The sequence below is a fragment of the Terrapene carolina genome, unplaced genomic scaffold (assembly GCF_002925995.2).
Source record: "Terrapene carolina triunguis isolate 2854851 unplaced genomic scaffold, T_m_triunguis-2.0 Scaffold35098, whole genome shotgun sequence".
Lineage (NCBI taxonomy): Eukaryota > Metazoa > Chordata > Testudines > Emydidae > Terrapene > Terrapene triunguis.
Genome location: NW_020699449.1, coordinates 9,802,693 through 9,818,073, shown reverse-complemented (window position 1 = coordinate 9,818,073; position 15,381 = coordinate 9,802,693). Strand labels below are relative to the sequence as shown.

Here is a 15,381-nt window from a genome sequence, read left to right as displayed (position 1 = left end):
GGGGCTGCAGTGACATTGATACAGGGAAGGAGAGTTGTGCTGCAGTGACTGACACAGGGAAGGGGGGCTGTACTGTCACCCAGGGAGGGGGCGGCAGTGACACTGACACAGGGAGGAGGGGCTGTAGTGTTGTTGAGAAGGGGAAGGTGAGTGGGACCATCACAGGGAGAGGAGAGCTAGAGTGGCACAAATAGGAGAGGGGGGAAATGCGCTGCAATGTCTGTTCCAGCAAGAGGGGAAGTTGCAGTGTGGGAGAGGTGGTTGGTTCTGGGGAAGCTGTTTGCATGAAAGGATACAGTAAAATGAAGACCCACACAAAAACTCTTATGCTTGGCAGACTTAAGGCATTATTTTTCTCAATGTGTAGTTTTATTTAAAGGTGCAAATCTTTTAAGGTCAGGTTTTGATACACACATTCCTCTTATTTATAATTTCTGCATTAGTTGTTTGGGGTTAAGAAAGGGGATGATTTGGAAATGTAATTTTAGATAACTATATAAGGTATTTAACCAAAAATGTACACAAGTTACGTTACAAAATATGTATACTATCCTGCAAACGCATGTTGCTTTGTGTAGTACTTAGTAGTGTCTAAAGTCACAGTGGCGTGCCCTACCTCTGTATATTCCAAAAGGTACATTAATGCAGTATTATAGTTGTGCAGTCAAAATAAAAACTCGTGTTTAGCTTACATTTTCTTTACACCAATGGAACTTCATGAAGTCAGACATGGTTTCCTTACAGTAATCTAAATGAGATCAGAATCCGGCCCACTGATTCCATACAGCATTTACCTGGCTGTGTTGCTAATGTGTGTAGTATTTAATACTTATTTTTCTTGTTAAGCATGTAGTTTATTAATGTTAAGTGTATGCCATAAAATATGCAGGGTAAGGATTGTTGCCAAGTTAATCTTGGTATAGACAAAAGCTAAAAATCTACTTTTTCGCTTTTCCTGAAAAATTAGGTATGGCTAAAAACTAGGGCTGTCAATTAATCGCAGTTAACTCACGCAATTAACTCAAAAAAATTAATTGTAATTAATCACACTTATAACAATAGAATACCAATTGAAATGTATTAAATATTTTTGGATGTTTTTCTACATTTTCAATATTGATTTCAATTATAGCACAGAATACCAAGTGCACAGTGCTCACTTTATATTTTTTATTACAAATATATGCACTGTAAAAATGATAAAAGAAATAGTGTTTTTCAATTCACCTCATACAAGTTCTGAAGTGAAATCTCTTTATCGTTAAAGTGTAACTTACAAATGCAGATTTTTATTTTTTTTGGTTACATAACTGCACTCAAACACAACAGTATAAAACTTTAGAGCCTACAAGTCAACTCAGTGCTACTTCTTATTCTGCCAATCACTAAGACAAACAAGTTTGTTTACATTGACTGTAAATAAAAAGCAGGCAGCATTATCTCCAATGTCACCTGAAAGTGATAATAGGCGTTTGCATGACACTTTTGTAGCCAGCATTGCAAGGTATTTACATGCCAGATATTCTAAACATTCCTATGCCCCCTCATGCTTCGGCCACCATTCCAGAGGACGTGCATCCATGCTGATGGTGCTCATTAAAAAAAATAATGCGTCAATTAAATTTGTGACTGTACTCCTTGGGGATAGAATTATATGTCTCCTGCTCTGTTTTACCCTCATTCTGCCATATATTTCATGTTATAGCAGTCTCGGATGATGACCCAGCACATGTTCGTTTTAAGAACACTTTCACAGCAGATTTGACAAAACGCAAAGAAGGTACCGATGTGAGATTTCTAAAAATAGCTACAGCACTCGACCCAAGGTTTAAGAATCTGAAGTGCGGTCCAAAATCTGAGAGGGACGAGGTGTGGAGCATGCTTTCAGAAGTGTTAAAAGAGCAACACTCTGATGCGGAAACTACAGAATCCAAACCATCAAAAAAGAAAATCAACCTGCTGGTGGCATCTGACTCAGATGATGAAAATGAACATACGTCAGTCTGCACTGCTTTGGATCGTTATCAAACAGAACCCATCATCAGCATGGAAGCATGTCCTCTGGAATGGTGGTTGAAGCATGAAGGGACATATGAATCTTTAGCGCACCTGGCATTAAATATCTTGCAATGCCAGCTACAACAATGCCACGCGATCACCTGTTCTCACTTTCAGGTGACATTGTAAATAAGAAGCAGGCAGAATTATCTCCTGCAAATTGTAACCAACCTTGTTTATCTGAGTGATTGGCTCACCAAGAAGTAGGACTTGTAGGCTCTAAAGTTTTACGTTGTTTTGTTTTTTAATACAGTTTTTTGTCCATAATTCTACATTTCTAAGTTCAGCTTTCACGATAAAGAGATTGCACTACAGTACTTGTATGAAGTGAATTGAAAAATACATTTTTTGTGTTTTACAGTGCAAATATTTGTAATAAATATAAAGTGAGCACTGTACACTTTGTATTCTGTGTTGTAACTGAAATTAATATATTTTAAAATGTAGCAAACCTCCAAAAATATTTAAAATAAATGGTATTCTATTGTTTAACAACGTGATTAATTGCCATTCATTTTATAAATCATGCGATTAATCGCGATTAATTTTTTTAATCACTAGACAGTCCTACTGAAACCATATTCTTGTATTGGTGGACGCTGTTGGTACTGTATATATTGATGTTTCATTCACTTGAAAGGACATTCTAAAGTAGAGTTTCCCAAACTTTTGAAACCTGAGTCCCCTTCAGGTAAAACAAAACCAATCATACTCCCCTGCAGTCCCATCATGTATTGGTCAAGGCCTACACATCTTAATTTCTGCACCTTCTGCTTCCTCCTCCACTCCTCTTCCCTCCACCTTGAGAAATACTGTAACTGCACTTGCATTCCCCCTCTGGGATTCACTCCAGCAGTGCCCAGTCAGGTCTCATGTCTCCAGCTGTCATCTATTTCTGGGCAATGACCCTTCTCCCATTTCATTCTGACTAGGGAGTTTTAAGGCTCCATAGCCTCTTACCTTACACTGTGATAACCCCCGCTTTCTCTCTCAGGGCTGTGAGTAGTATATTGCCAGCAGTTACAAGTATCCACACAGCTCTTTCTAATCAAGCACATTTACTCACCTACTCCAGGACAGGCCCAACAAAGAAAGTAACAGAACGCCACTAGCTGTCACCTTCAGCCCCCAACTAAAACCTCTCCAGCGCATCATCAAGGATCTACAACCTATCCTGAAGCACGATCCCTCGCTCTCACAGATCTTGGGAGACAGGCCAGTCCTCGCTTACAGACAGCCCCCCAACCTGCAGCAAATACTCACCACATCCACCCACCACACAACAAAAACACTAACCCAGGAACCTATCCTTGCAAAAAAGCCCGTTGCCAACTCTGTGTACATATCTATTCAAGGGACTCTATCATAGGACCTAATCACATCAGCCACACCATCAGAGGTTCATTCACCTGCATATCTACCAATGTGATATATGCCATCATGTGCCAGCAATGCCCCCTCTGCCATGTACATTGGCCAAACTGGACAGTCTCTACGCAGAAGAATAAATGGACACAAATCAGACGTCAAGAATTATAACATTCAAAAACCAGTCGGAGAACACTTCAACCTCCCTGGTCACTCAATTACAGACCTAAACGTCGTTCAAAAACAGAGTCCAACGAGAAACTGCAGAACTGGAATTAATTTGGAAACTGGACACCATTAAATTAGGCTTGAATAAAGACTGGGAGTGGATGGGTCATTATACAAAGTAAAAACTATTTCCCCATGCTAATTTTTCCCCTACTGTTACTCACACTTTCTTGTCAACTGTTTGAAATGGGCTATCCTGATTATCACTACAAAAGGTTTTCTTTTTCTCCGGCTGATAATAGCCCACCTTAATTGATTAGTCTCATTAGAGTTGGTATGGCAACACCCATTTTTTCATGTTCTCTGTGTGTGTGTGTGTATATATATCTTCCTACTGTATTTTCCACTGCATGCATCCGATGAAGTGGGTTTTAGCCCACGAAAGCTTATGCCCAAATAAATTTGTTCGTCTCTAAGGTGCCACAAGTATTCCTCATTCTTTTTACCTCTACATCGATTACACTTGCTTCATGCTTTGAAAGGTAACCTTTGAAACCATAACAGCTAGAGCTTTACTCAAAAACAAAAACAAAGAGACTAAAAGAATTGAATGTCCATGCCCCACCAGGCTCCTTGGCACCCCCCATGGTGATTTACCCCCCCAGTTTGGGAAACACTATTATAATAAAAACTTTTACAGCATATACATGTGCGTGCAGAAGTTGAGGTTAATCTACTGAATTAGGGTAACAGCATTTCTGTTTTAAGGTTTAGTGTGTGGTGTAAAAGGTTTTTGAGTAATTTATATTTTATGTATCTTTCAGACAAGTGAAGTTTTGAATACATCGCCAAACGAGGAAGATAATGTTTGCAGCTCTTAAATATCATGCACTAGACTATTTATATGAGGTACAGTTTACTGTTGCACTTCCCTTGCTCTATAGGAAATGTGATGGGAATAATTACACACAGCATTCGATACATTTTTGAAATCATAAAGCAACTAATTACTTAAGGATTCAGTTTAAATGAGCTCTTTTTACTGCACTGCTGCTGCACACAAGACCTTAATTCTCTCTCTGGCATATTATGGTGAAGTGATTGCTGATATTTTACAATAGAGTCCAAATATTATCCTGCCAAAACTGAAGAGCATCCACTTTTTGATGGTCTGTTGCACTTATGATATTGTTTTAGAGGTTGTTTCCTGCTCATAGCTCATTTTGGAAAGCATCCTGAGTCTTTTAAAGCTAAAACTCTTAATTACTTTTTTTCCAAGAAGGAATCCAGTGTTCTTTCAACTTTAATATGCAGTAGAATAGCATTTCCACAATGTTATTCTCCCTTGATGTTTTAATAACAGGAAAGGTGTGTATTTCTCTATAATGTTTTCAATAAAATTCAGGCCCATGGAATGTACACATTTGTTGAAATAATTTTATCTACAAGGAGCATTTTAGTTTTGTAGTTGTTTGTCAGTTACAACATAGAAACATGAAGTCTTGTTTTCCTTCCTCTCTTCAGTTGTGCAATGTTATTGAATGTGTCAGTTGCTCATTGCTGAAGCATGTTGTCCCACTGTAATTTAGTTTTCTCTTTTTAGACTTTTTCTAAAAACTGTGGGCCAAATCACAAACCTGTCCACCCATTGAGTGCCCACCCATAGAAAACTAAAGAGGGAGCAGTTCTAGTGTGTGAGTGGTAGGGAGAGGCCCTCAGACATAATGTCTTTAAGAGTTCAGGGGGAGTACAGTGTGCAGAAGCTCTTGCTACTCTTCTAAAAAGATGTAGCTTGCGTTGCATCCAGTATGGTCCTGCTGGTGCTTGAAGGTACACAAAGGGCCACAGTCCATGAATACTCTACCCACATTCCTCTCCCCACAGGTAGAAAGTATTCCTTAGCACACCCATGCAGCAGGGTACCTCCTAGTACTTTTTTGAGTACTAGCAGCTAACTTCTGTTACCACTCCAGAGCTCCAACTGGCCTAGAATGTGGTTAGGTTGCTGGCCCTGCAAAGCACATGCTGAAATGGAACTTATACTGTTCCTTTTTGGAGCAGCAGTCAGGTGTGTCCACCGTGTATTTCTCTCCCACCTGCCTTAAGCTGTCCTGCTGTGTGCTGTCGTCAATGCTTTCCTCCCTATCTCAGGCAAGAAAGAACAGGATTTAGTTCTATATTTTCTTTTCCAAAATAGTCTCTTTTCTCTTTGTTTTTCTCACAGATAGCACAGTCTTTCACAGGCACCAGAGTAGTAGCCACAGAAGATCAAGCCGTCTGGGACTATTGTAGGAATGTTTGCATGTCAGTGCTGAATATTGGCTTGAGCCTCCCAGCACCAGTTTGGTCTGACAATACAGTGATGTGCTGCTTCAAAACTGAAGTTCCATTCCTTGTTCCATTGCTGCTCCTCATTTCCATCATCCTGAAAAAGTCTGACGCACATAGACTTAAACTGATCTTCCAGGATCTCTTGATCTAATATACTATTGAATCAAACACTGTTGCCAAAAGCATACAGATCTCAAGAGAGGCCAGTTCTTGCTGAGCTTTCTCTGATTCCTATACCCTCCAGTAGTTCAATTTCAGTGAGGGTTATATTCTTAATTTACTTATTTCTTGTTTCTTTCACTCCCTACTATTATTTCTCAACCTGTCTAGTTTGGCTGAGTTATTGGAGAAGGCTGGGTGTTCAGAACACTAAAGCTTTGTATATTAGCCAGATTCACCACATTAGTGTTAGTGCAGGGGTGGGCAAACTTTTTGGCCCGAGGGCCACATCTGGGTATAGAAATTGTATGGTGGACCATGAATGCGCACAAAATTGGGGTGGGAGATGCGGCTTCTGGGGTGGGACCAGAAATGAGGAGTTCAGGGTGCAGGAGGGGGCTGGGGCAGGGCGCGGGGGGGTGTGAGGGCTCCAGCTGGAGGCGCGGGGCTCTGGAGTGGGGGTGGGGATGAGGGATTTGGGGTGTAGGAGGGTGCTCCAGGCTGGGATCAAGGGGTTTGGAGAGCAGGAGGGGGATCAGGGCTGGGGCAGGAGGTTGGGGCGCGGGGGGTGACTCAGGGGTGCAGGCTCCGGGTGGCGCTTACCTCAGTGGCTCTTGGAAGCAGCAGCATGTCCCCCCCTCTGGCTCCTACTCGGAGGTGCAGCCAGACAGCTCAGCGCACTGCCCCATCCACAGGCACCACCCCTGAAGCTCCCATTGGCCATGGTTCCCGGCCAATAGGAGCTGCAGGGGCGGCGCTTGGGGTGGGGGTAGCATGTGGAGCGGAGCCCCCTGGCTGCCCCTATGCGTAGGAGCCAGAGGGGGAACATGCCGCTGCTTCTGGGAGCTGCACGGAGTAGCCCGCAACCCTGCTCCCCAGCTGGAGCGGGGCAAGCCCCAGACCCCGCTCCCCAGCGGGAGTTTGAGGGCGGGATTAAAACGGCTGATGGGCCACGTCCGGCCCATAGTTTGCCCACCCGTGTTAGTGCTGTTGTAAGTGATTGCAAACTAGCGTCTCCAAATCCCCCTTTAGATTATAATAGATAATGGACTGCACTGAGACTGTAAACTTCACATTGTGTTTTTCAATAAAAAGTGACCCTTACTGAGAAGTTGTGGTTAGGTTATTAGTAAACAGTACATGTAAAATTATTAAGTACTATCTCATTAAATAGTGTACATATACATTACTACCAGTACTCCTGCAATAAGAGTTATACGCCACTGAAGTTACTAAAGTGAAGTAATTCATCTTAAACAATACACTCAATAGCAGTATTTCATTAAAAAGTTTTATAATATAGACACTTTTCATAAGCTTTCTATCAACATAGGCCCAGTAGTATTTGTTCCAGTTTCCAACCTTCCTTCCAACAAATGTAATTCTATTTAGGGTATTAAACTAATATAATTCTCAATAAAACTGCACACCCATTCTTAGCATTATTTGCTGATCTGTCAGTTTATTACCAGTATTTATTTTCCTAATAATTCCTACTTAATTACCATCTGGTAGCTTACCTAAGTAGGTGATCTTTGCAAAGCATTTGGGGAATCATACCATAAGATGACACAAATTGTCAGAAAGACAAACTTGTATTGTACCTGTTTCTTTGATTTCTGCCATGAACTTCATTAACCATATTTTCTTTTACAGTGAATGTAGTGGTTTTAACAGTGGGCTTAAATATGAATTGCTTAGTATGGGCTAGTGGTTAATAGTCTGTCTGCACTAGCATGCCGCAGACCCAGGTTCAATTTCAAGTTCTTGTCTTCTGATCTCAGGGCTGACAGAAAATAGGAGAACTTTGATTGACCCGCACAAGAGGTTGTATAGCTTATCAGTATCATATTCACCAACTTCTGCCAGTGCCTTTTAAATAAACTTGTTTGTATATATTGGAATATTTTTTGCTTCCTGACAGGCTGCATGGGAGAGCTGGTCTCTTTCTGAAGGACTGTTAGGGGGGCAGCTACCACCTCTGTTTCTCTGCAGCATCCCCAGTTAGCAGACTACCTCAGATTTGTCAGCAGAGAGTTCTGGCTTTACGAACCACCGCTGGACCATCAGATCAGGTGTCATAGCAAAGAGGCTGAGGACCTACCCTGAAGTTGGGGGACATTCCTAGAAGCTTGGCGAGACATTTCTAGTGGGGTAGAGGACACAGATGTAGAAACATATGGATCTCTAGACTCCTCCTTGGCATTCTCCCCTGTTTCTGTGCAGAGCTTCTTTCTCTTTCCCATACCACTCTCTTACCCTCAGAACCCTGGATGTCTCCAGTGTCCGCCTGCCTCCCAAATTATCAGTGATTCACCTGCTCATCACTCCAAGCTCCTATTGTAGAATCCCTTTCTTCCCATTCTCCCTGTCCCCACCACATTCCCCATATCTTCCTTTCCTGCCCCCCTTAAGTTTGTGCTTTCCTTTTTGGGCTTCTGTGGCACAGTGTTTGTGAAGATACTTTATTGAATCTGGTGCTAAATAAAGAGTTACTGAGGATGCCAGGCTGACCATTAAGTATTAGAATTTTTTCAGAGGATTTTAAGTAGAATTAGTAGCGGGTCTACAAAATACTTTAAATTGTGTCTATATAAATAAAATTTATATAAATGCTTACTCTGTTTTACTTTGTTATTTTGGATGAAAATAATATTTGTTGGGGAATTTTTGTGACCTCGTGCTGGCATTTGTGAATAACTAAGCATTTTCAACAGACACAATAGGATTCATTTTCAATGGCCTCTACCCAGCTTCCAGATGTGCATGTTAGATTGTTCAGTGGGTATATACAAGTGTTGGTATACTCATGGGCAATTGCACATGCAAAAGTGCAGGTGCACCTAAGTATAAGTGCAGTTTTGCATGTGCGCAAGTGGAGATCAAGGGCTAAAAATCTGGCTCAGTAAAATTTAAGATCCTCTGTTAGGGCCAGATTGCTCCACCATTACTCACAGTAAGTAGCACCTTAATCCTTGAATAGCTCATTAAAATCAATAGGATTGTTTTGAGAAGGAAGGTACTATTCAGCAGGAGTAAAGGTGGAACAATCTAGCTGATAATTATATATTACTATTTTTCTTGTGCAGAATGTGGCAAGACAGAAGTTTTCTATTGATCGGTTATCATTTCGTGTTCCTCCCTGTTTACATCAAGATGAGAATTACCATCATACTGGAGTCTTTGCTGATGATAAGTACAGGAGGCCATGGAAAAGAGGTGTTCTATTTATTTTTAATTTTCTATTCAGATTCATTTTGAACCTAGTGAAAAACTGGTAGCTGGGATACAAGAACTGACGATCCTGGTTGCAACAGTTACTTCCAGTATGCTAACTCACACCAGCTGTGAAGATAATATGCATACACTGCTGAAGTAACAAGTAAATGGACATTTCTTATTAAGTGTGTGTGTGTGTGTGTGTGTGTGTGTGTGTGTGTGTGTATATATATATATATATATATAATATATAAGATATACACACACACACCTCTACCTCGATATAACGTGACCCGATATAACACGAATTCGGATATAACGCGGTAAAGCAGTGCTCGGAGGGGGGCTGCACACTCCAGTGGATCAAAGCAAGTTCAATATAACGCAGTTTCACCTATAACGGGGTAAGATTTTTTGGCTCCCAAGGACAGCGTTATATCGAGGTAGAGGGGTGTGTGTGTGTGTATATATGTGTATATATATACATACACCATAGGTGAGCATATTGTTTTACAAACTTCTAAGAAGCTCTGAGGAACTTAAAATTTAATTAGGCAGATACTGCATAACCGATAAGGATCAGGTACAAGTGGGACACAGACATTTCTGAAAAGGAGAGTAGTGATAGAAGATAAAGTGAAGAAAAAGTTTTGTGGAGAGATTTGAAGGGTGGTACAGAGGTTTGGTGCACACAAAGAAGGAGACTGTTCCAAGCACAGAGGTAGATAATATGAAAGTGTTTATAATTTCATATTTATTTCAAGTTAACTTCCTCTTACAGTCCCTCAAGGGAGACTGAGGCCTGGTCTACACTAACACTGTAAGTTGATCTAAGTTTTGCTAGTTAAGTTACATAAGTAATGTAACTTAAGTCGAAGTATCTTAGATCGACTTACAGCGGTGTCCATGCTGTGCTATGTTGACGGGAGACACTCTGCTAGCGACATAGTTTCTGTCTCTCATTGAGGTGGATTACAGATATTGACAGGAGAGTGCTCTCCCATTGACTTAGCATGTCTTCACCAGGTCCGCTAAATCGATGCTGCTGCGTCGATCACAGCAGTGACAAGTTAGCTGTGTAGTATAGACATGGCCTGAGAGCATTGCTTCTTCATTGCCTACTAGCTACAATATTGCTGGGCTCTGAAGGGGCTTGGCTTACTTGTAAAAATTAAACTAATTTTAACATGACTTTTCTCTGAACTATTTATATTTGTTTCTCTGTTCTAGTTTCAGTTGTTTCCACACAAAAAATGATGGATATTTCAGTCCTGGATCAATGGAAGCAAAGTTTATATGTAGAGGATTTCCTGGAGAAGTCTGTACCCTTTATTTACAATCAAAATTAATTTTCTTGATGCTCATCTGAATAACGCCTGAATCGTAAATTAATAATTATAATAAGAGTATAGAAAGGTTTTGTTAATAGTACAGAGTATCTGTGGCTTAATTAACAAACATCTTGCAGTTTACTTTTATTTACCTGAGACTTTTGGTAAACCTTGCACTGCATTTACATGGAGCATTTTCTGCTTCCTACTTAACTTGAAAAAATAATGGACTAATGAGCTCTAAAGTATACCTCCTGCCATTCAGCTAAGCCCTTGAAATCTGTTCATGACCATAAAAGGGAAAAGTCAGGATTTGTGGGGTTTTTTTTTTTTTTTTAAGAGTCAGCTACAGCTCAGAAAACTGGAATGAGCCTATTCAGAAAAAGGCTTTTTGTAAATCTTTAAAAATATGTCAGGGGGTGGTGGTAGAGCTCAACTTGCATTTTAGAGATATGTACAAAAATTATTCTACTAGTCAAGAAATAGCAATAAAAATGTCTGGCATAGCAAATCAGATATGAAAAACATGTTCTTTGAAAAAAGAGTTCCTTTTTTGGTAACGTGGCCTTTTTAGTTTGCATAGGATTTGAAAGGGAAAGTATGTTTTGTAATAAACAGATAAATGGTGCCTCGTTCTGCTCTCACAGCATTGTAAATTTGAAATGACTCCATTGAAGCCAGCTGGCTGGAGAATCTTGCCCGCATGCTCGGGGTTCTGCTGATTGCCATATTTGGGGTCGGGAAGGAATTTTCCTCCAGGGTAGATTGGCAGAGGCCCTGGAGGTTTTTCGCCTTCCTCCGCAGCATGGGGCAGAGGTCGCTTGCTGGAGGATTCTCTGCGACTTGAAGTCTTTAAATCATGATTTGGGGACTACAACAGCTGAGTCAAGGGAGAGAATTATTCCAGGAGTGGGTGGGTCAGATTTTGTGGCCTGCATCATGCGGGAGGTCAGACTAGATGATCATAATGGTCCCTTCTGACCTTAAAGTCTATGAGTTACGCCAATGTAAAATGGTTTAAGTTTGGCAAAGCTATAAGCAACTGATAATAGGGTCATATAATGGGACGTGTCAAGCAACCTTAACTTTAGGTGCCACTACCTGTACCACCTATAATAAAGGGTCCTGGCAAACTTAAAATCACAGTTCTGCCTGATTATGAGTTACTGAACATTGTTATGAGTAATGTTTAAGATTACTGTAATTAAAGAGTTAGAGGGAAAAGTATATTTCACTTTTTCAGTTTGTTTACTTTGGGTACTTGAGTACACTTCGTATATAGTCAGCTTCCCTGTTTCCTCTGTATAGCTAGTTAATCAATTTACAGTACTTTGTTCATTGTGTGGGGTCTTTTGCACAGTAACAGGAGAGAGGAAAACAATTAAAAAACATAGGAAAATGTGCTTGTAAAATTGGTAGGGGAACATAGGAGCAGATGTAATACTTGAATTTACTTTAAGTCACTGGGAATTTTCCTAAGTGATGACTTCAGAGCTGGTATATAATTATTTAGCCAGAATGTTGTTTTCAATTGATACTTTGCACATATATTTTTTAGTTAGTTAGTTAGTTAGTTTGTATGTTTATTATTTAATAAGGTCTTGGTATTGCTTTTAGCAACATTTAATTATTATTTATAATTTCCACTTAGTGCATTTGTAGCAGTGTCTGACAGTACTTTAAAAAGGTTTATTGACTCACCTACTGTATGAATAGAGGTGGAATAAAAGAATGTACGCTGCTCTGTAGGGTACATTCAACTAAAGTGCCTTGGAGAAAACAGGCATGTTTTGAAGATCTGGTTGCATATGTTAATTCGGTTTCTAAATCATAATACAGTTACCTTGGACAACTGTAAGTAACTGTATTATGACAAACTGGAGAAATAGTCTGAAGAAAATAGGATGAAATTCAATAAGAACAAATGCAAATTACTCCACTTAAGAAGGAACAGTTGCACACATACAAAATGGGAAATGACTGTATAGGAAGGAGTACTACAGAAAGGAATCTGGGGGTCATAGTGGGTCATAAGCCAAATATGAGTGAACAGTGTAACATTGTTGCAAAGAAAAAGCCCAAAACCAAACATCCTTCTGGGATGTATTAGCAGGAGTATTGTAAGCAAGACACGAGAAGTAATTTTTCCGCTCTACTCCGCACTGATTAGGCCTCAACTGAAGTATTGTGTCCAGTTCTGGGCACAACATTTCAGGAAAGATGTGGACAAATTGGAGAATGTCCAGAGAAGAGCAACAAAAATGATTAAAGGTCTAGAAAACATGACCTATAAGGAAAGATTTTAAAAATTGGGTTTGTTTAGTCTGAAACGAAAAGATTGAGGGGGAACATGATAACAGTTACAAGGAGGAGGGAGAAAAATTGTTCTCTTTAACCTCTGAGGATAGGACAAGAAGCAATGGGCTTAAATTGCAGCCATGGCAGTTTAGGTTGGGCATTAGGAATATAATTCCTAACTGTCAGGGTGGTTAAGTACTGAATAAATTGCCTAGGGAGGTTGTAGAATCTCTGTCATTGGAGACTTTTAAGAGCAGGTTAGACAACACCTGTCAGGGATGGTCTGGATAATACTTAGTCCTGCCAAGTGTGCAGAGGACTGGACTAGATGACCTCTTGAGGTCCCTTCCAGTCCTATTATTCTATGATTCTGTGATTCAGATACACCCCTTGAGAAGCCTTCTTAATTATAACCAAACAGTAAAAAATTTGTAAGATTCTGGAATGAGGAAACATCCATATGTATTATCAGCTGTTTATTGCTATGGCATTCTCAGAATCCTCAAGTTGATTGAGAATAACTGTATTCCTGCCTAAACTTCTGCAATTTGATAGGTGGTTCATGTCTGCTCAAAAGTGAGCAAGATGGAAACATAAATTAGGAAATGAATTTATTTATTGATATCCCATTTACAGGAAAGAAAATATGCTTAATCGGTATTGTTAAGATAGCCTATTGTCACCTGGTTAAGAATTTCTATATATTTTTAACATCTGCATGAAGCAATGATAGAAGCTGCTTTGAGTCAACAGGTTTATACTCTTTATCTTTTGGCAGATATATATATATGTTAGGCATCAGGATAGATACGATTGTTTCTAGAGGTTGACCTTATTTCCTTTGCCTCCTAGTTAATTTAAGAGTGTGTGCTGGCTTGCTGCTGACACCACTCCTGATAAGCCAACAATTTATTTAGAGATGCAAGTAAATTTAAGTTGAGACATACAATATCAAAAATGGGAAAGGACCAGGTGAGGGCAACAAAAATAAGAGGCATGGTGTGGGAGGAAGCTCCCTTTTGAGGGGATACTAAAAAGACTCACCCAGATTTTTAAAGGTATTTGGGCATTGCTGTGCTCAGCTTTACAATGCCTAACTGATTTAGGAGCCGGTCTTATTTTCAAAAGGGTTTTAGGCACTCAGGAGTATAAATCCCATTGACTGTCAATGGGATTTTCGCTTCTAGATGCCTAACGCCCATTTCCAAATTATATTTAGGCTCCTAAATCAGTTAGGCATTGCAACACTGAGCACAGCAATGCCCAAATACCTTTTAAAATCTGGGCCTAGGTGACTAAGTTGTCTAAGTCCCTATTCCAAAAGTGTCTGAAGCACTTAAGACTATAAGTTTTATTGAAAGACATAGGATCCTAAGTGTCTAAATCATCTTTGAAAGTGGGACTTAGCCATCTAAGTCACTTAGGCCTTGCATTGCTCAGCAGAGCAACACCTAAATATCTTCAAAAATCCAGATCTAAGGGCCTGGATCTCCCCTCACATTAGGGCAAATCAGTTGTAAATAGCCTGAAGTCAGTGGAGTTAGTCTAGTGTATAACAGCTGTAAATGACATGAAAATCAGGCCCTATAATTGTTTAGTTTGGAAAAAAAAGTAAAGCCAGAGGAGAGATGATAAATAGAAGTGCTATAGAGAAGGCCAGCTGTGCACTCCTTTTTACCTTTCACTGCAATATTAGAACAAGTACTAAAGGAAATTAAAAAGCAGATTTGGACTCCTGTTGAAACACTTCTTTTCTTGAAGAAGAGAAGCTTTTGGTTTCTGGATCCAAGAAATCGGAAGCAGTTTCCAAGGACTAACTCTGAACACAATACCTTGATATCATAGTTAAGAGTCCTCCTGACCCAAACAGCCTCAGGAAGGGGGGAAAAAAATCCCAGAACTACATTACCCAGATTGATTGCTGTGTGGGAACCTGATCCAGTGTCTGGTCAGCAGCTGCTGGATCAGGCATTTGGTACACAAAGTGAAAAAGGTGCGAGGAGATATAGCTGCTGTGCTCCCACTGCCTGAGAGTTTTCTGAAGTATTGCGCTTTTCTATAGGACCATGTGACTTCTGATTCACAAACAACTCAATCTTCAACTTCTGGTAGCAACTGACTGACATGTCGAGTTACCCCAGCCTTGATAGAGTTGTTGAAAATGGACCAGTCTCAGAAGAAGCTTGAGAACCATATGATAGAGCAAACCTTTTTGGTGATAAAGCAAACCTCTAGTCTAATGAAGGCTAAAGAGATTAAAGCTATCTTTCATGGTTCTGGATCTGCCATATACCTTCCACCTCCTCCCCCCCCATAGAGGAAGCAAGTGAATAACACTTGCAAAGTATCCAGCCTTTACAGCACAGACAATTCAGAGATCATGAGCACCACAGAGAGTAGACTATTAAAAAAAAAAAAAAAAGGATGGTATAGCTTGGGGAAATTGGGG

At 40.1% G+C, this 15,381-nt stretch overlaps 1 pseudogene; it reads right to left on the bottom strand.

Annotated features, from left to right (window-relative positions):
• Positions 1-15,058, bottom strand: part of LOC113405343 — a 19,155-nt pseudogene extending 4,097 nt beyond the window's left edge.
• Between the last annotated feature and the right edge of the window lie 323 nt (positions 15,059-15,381).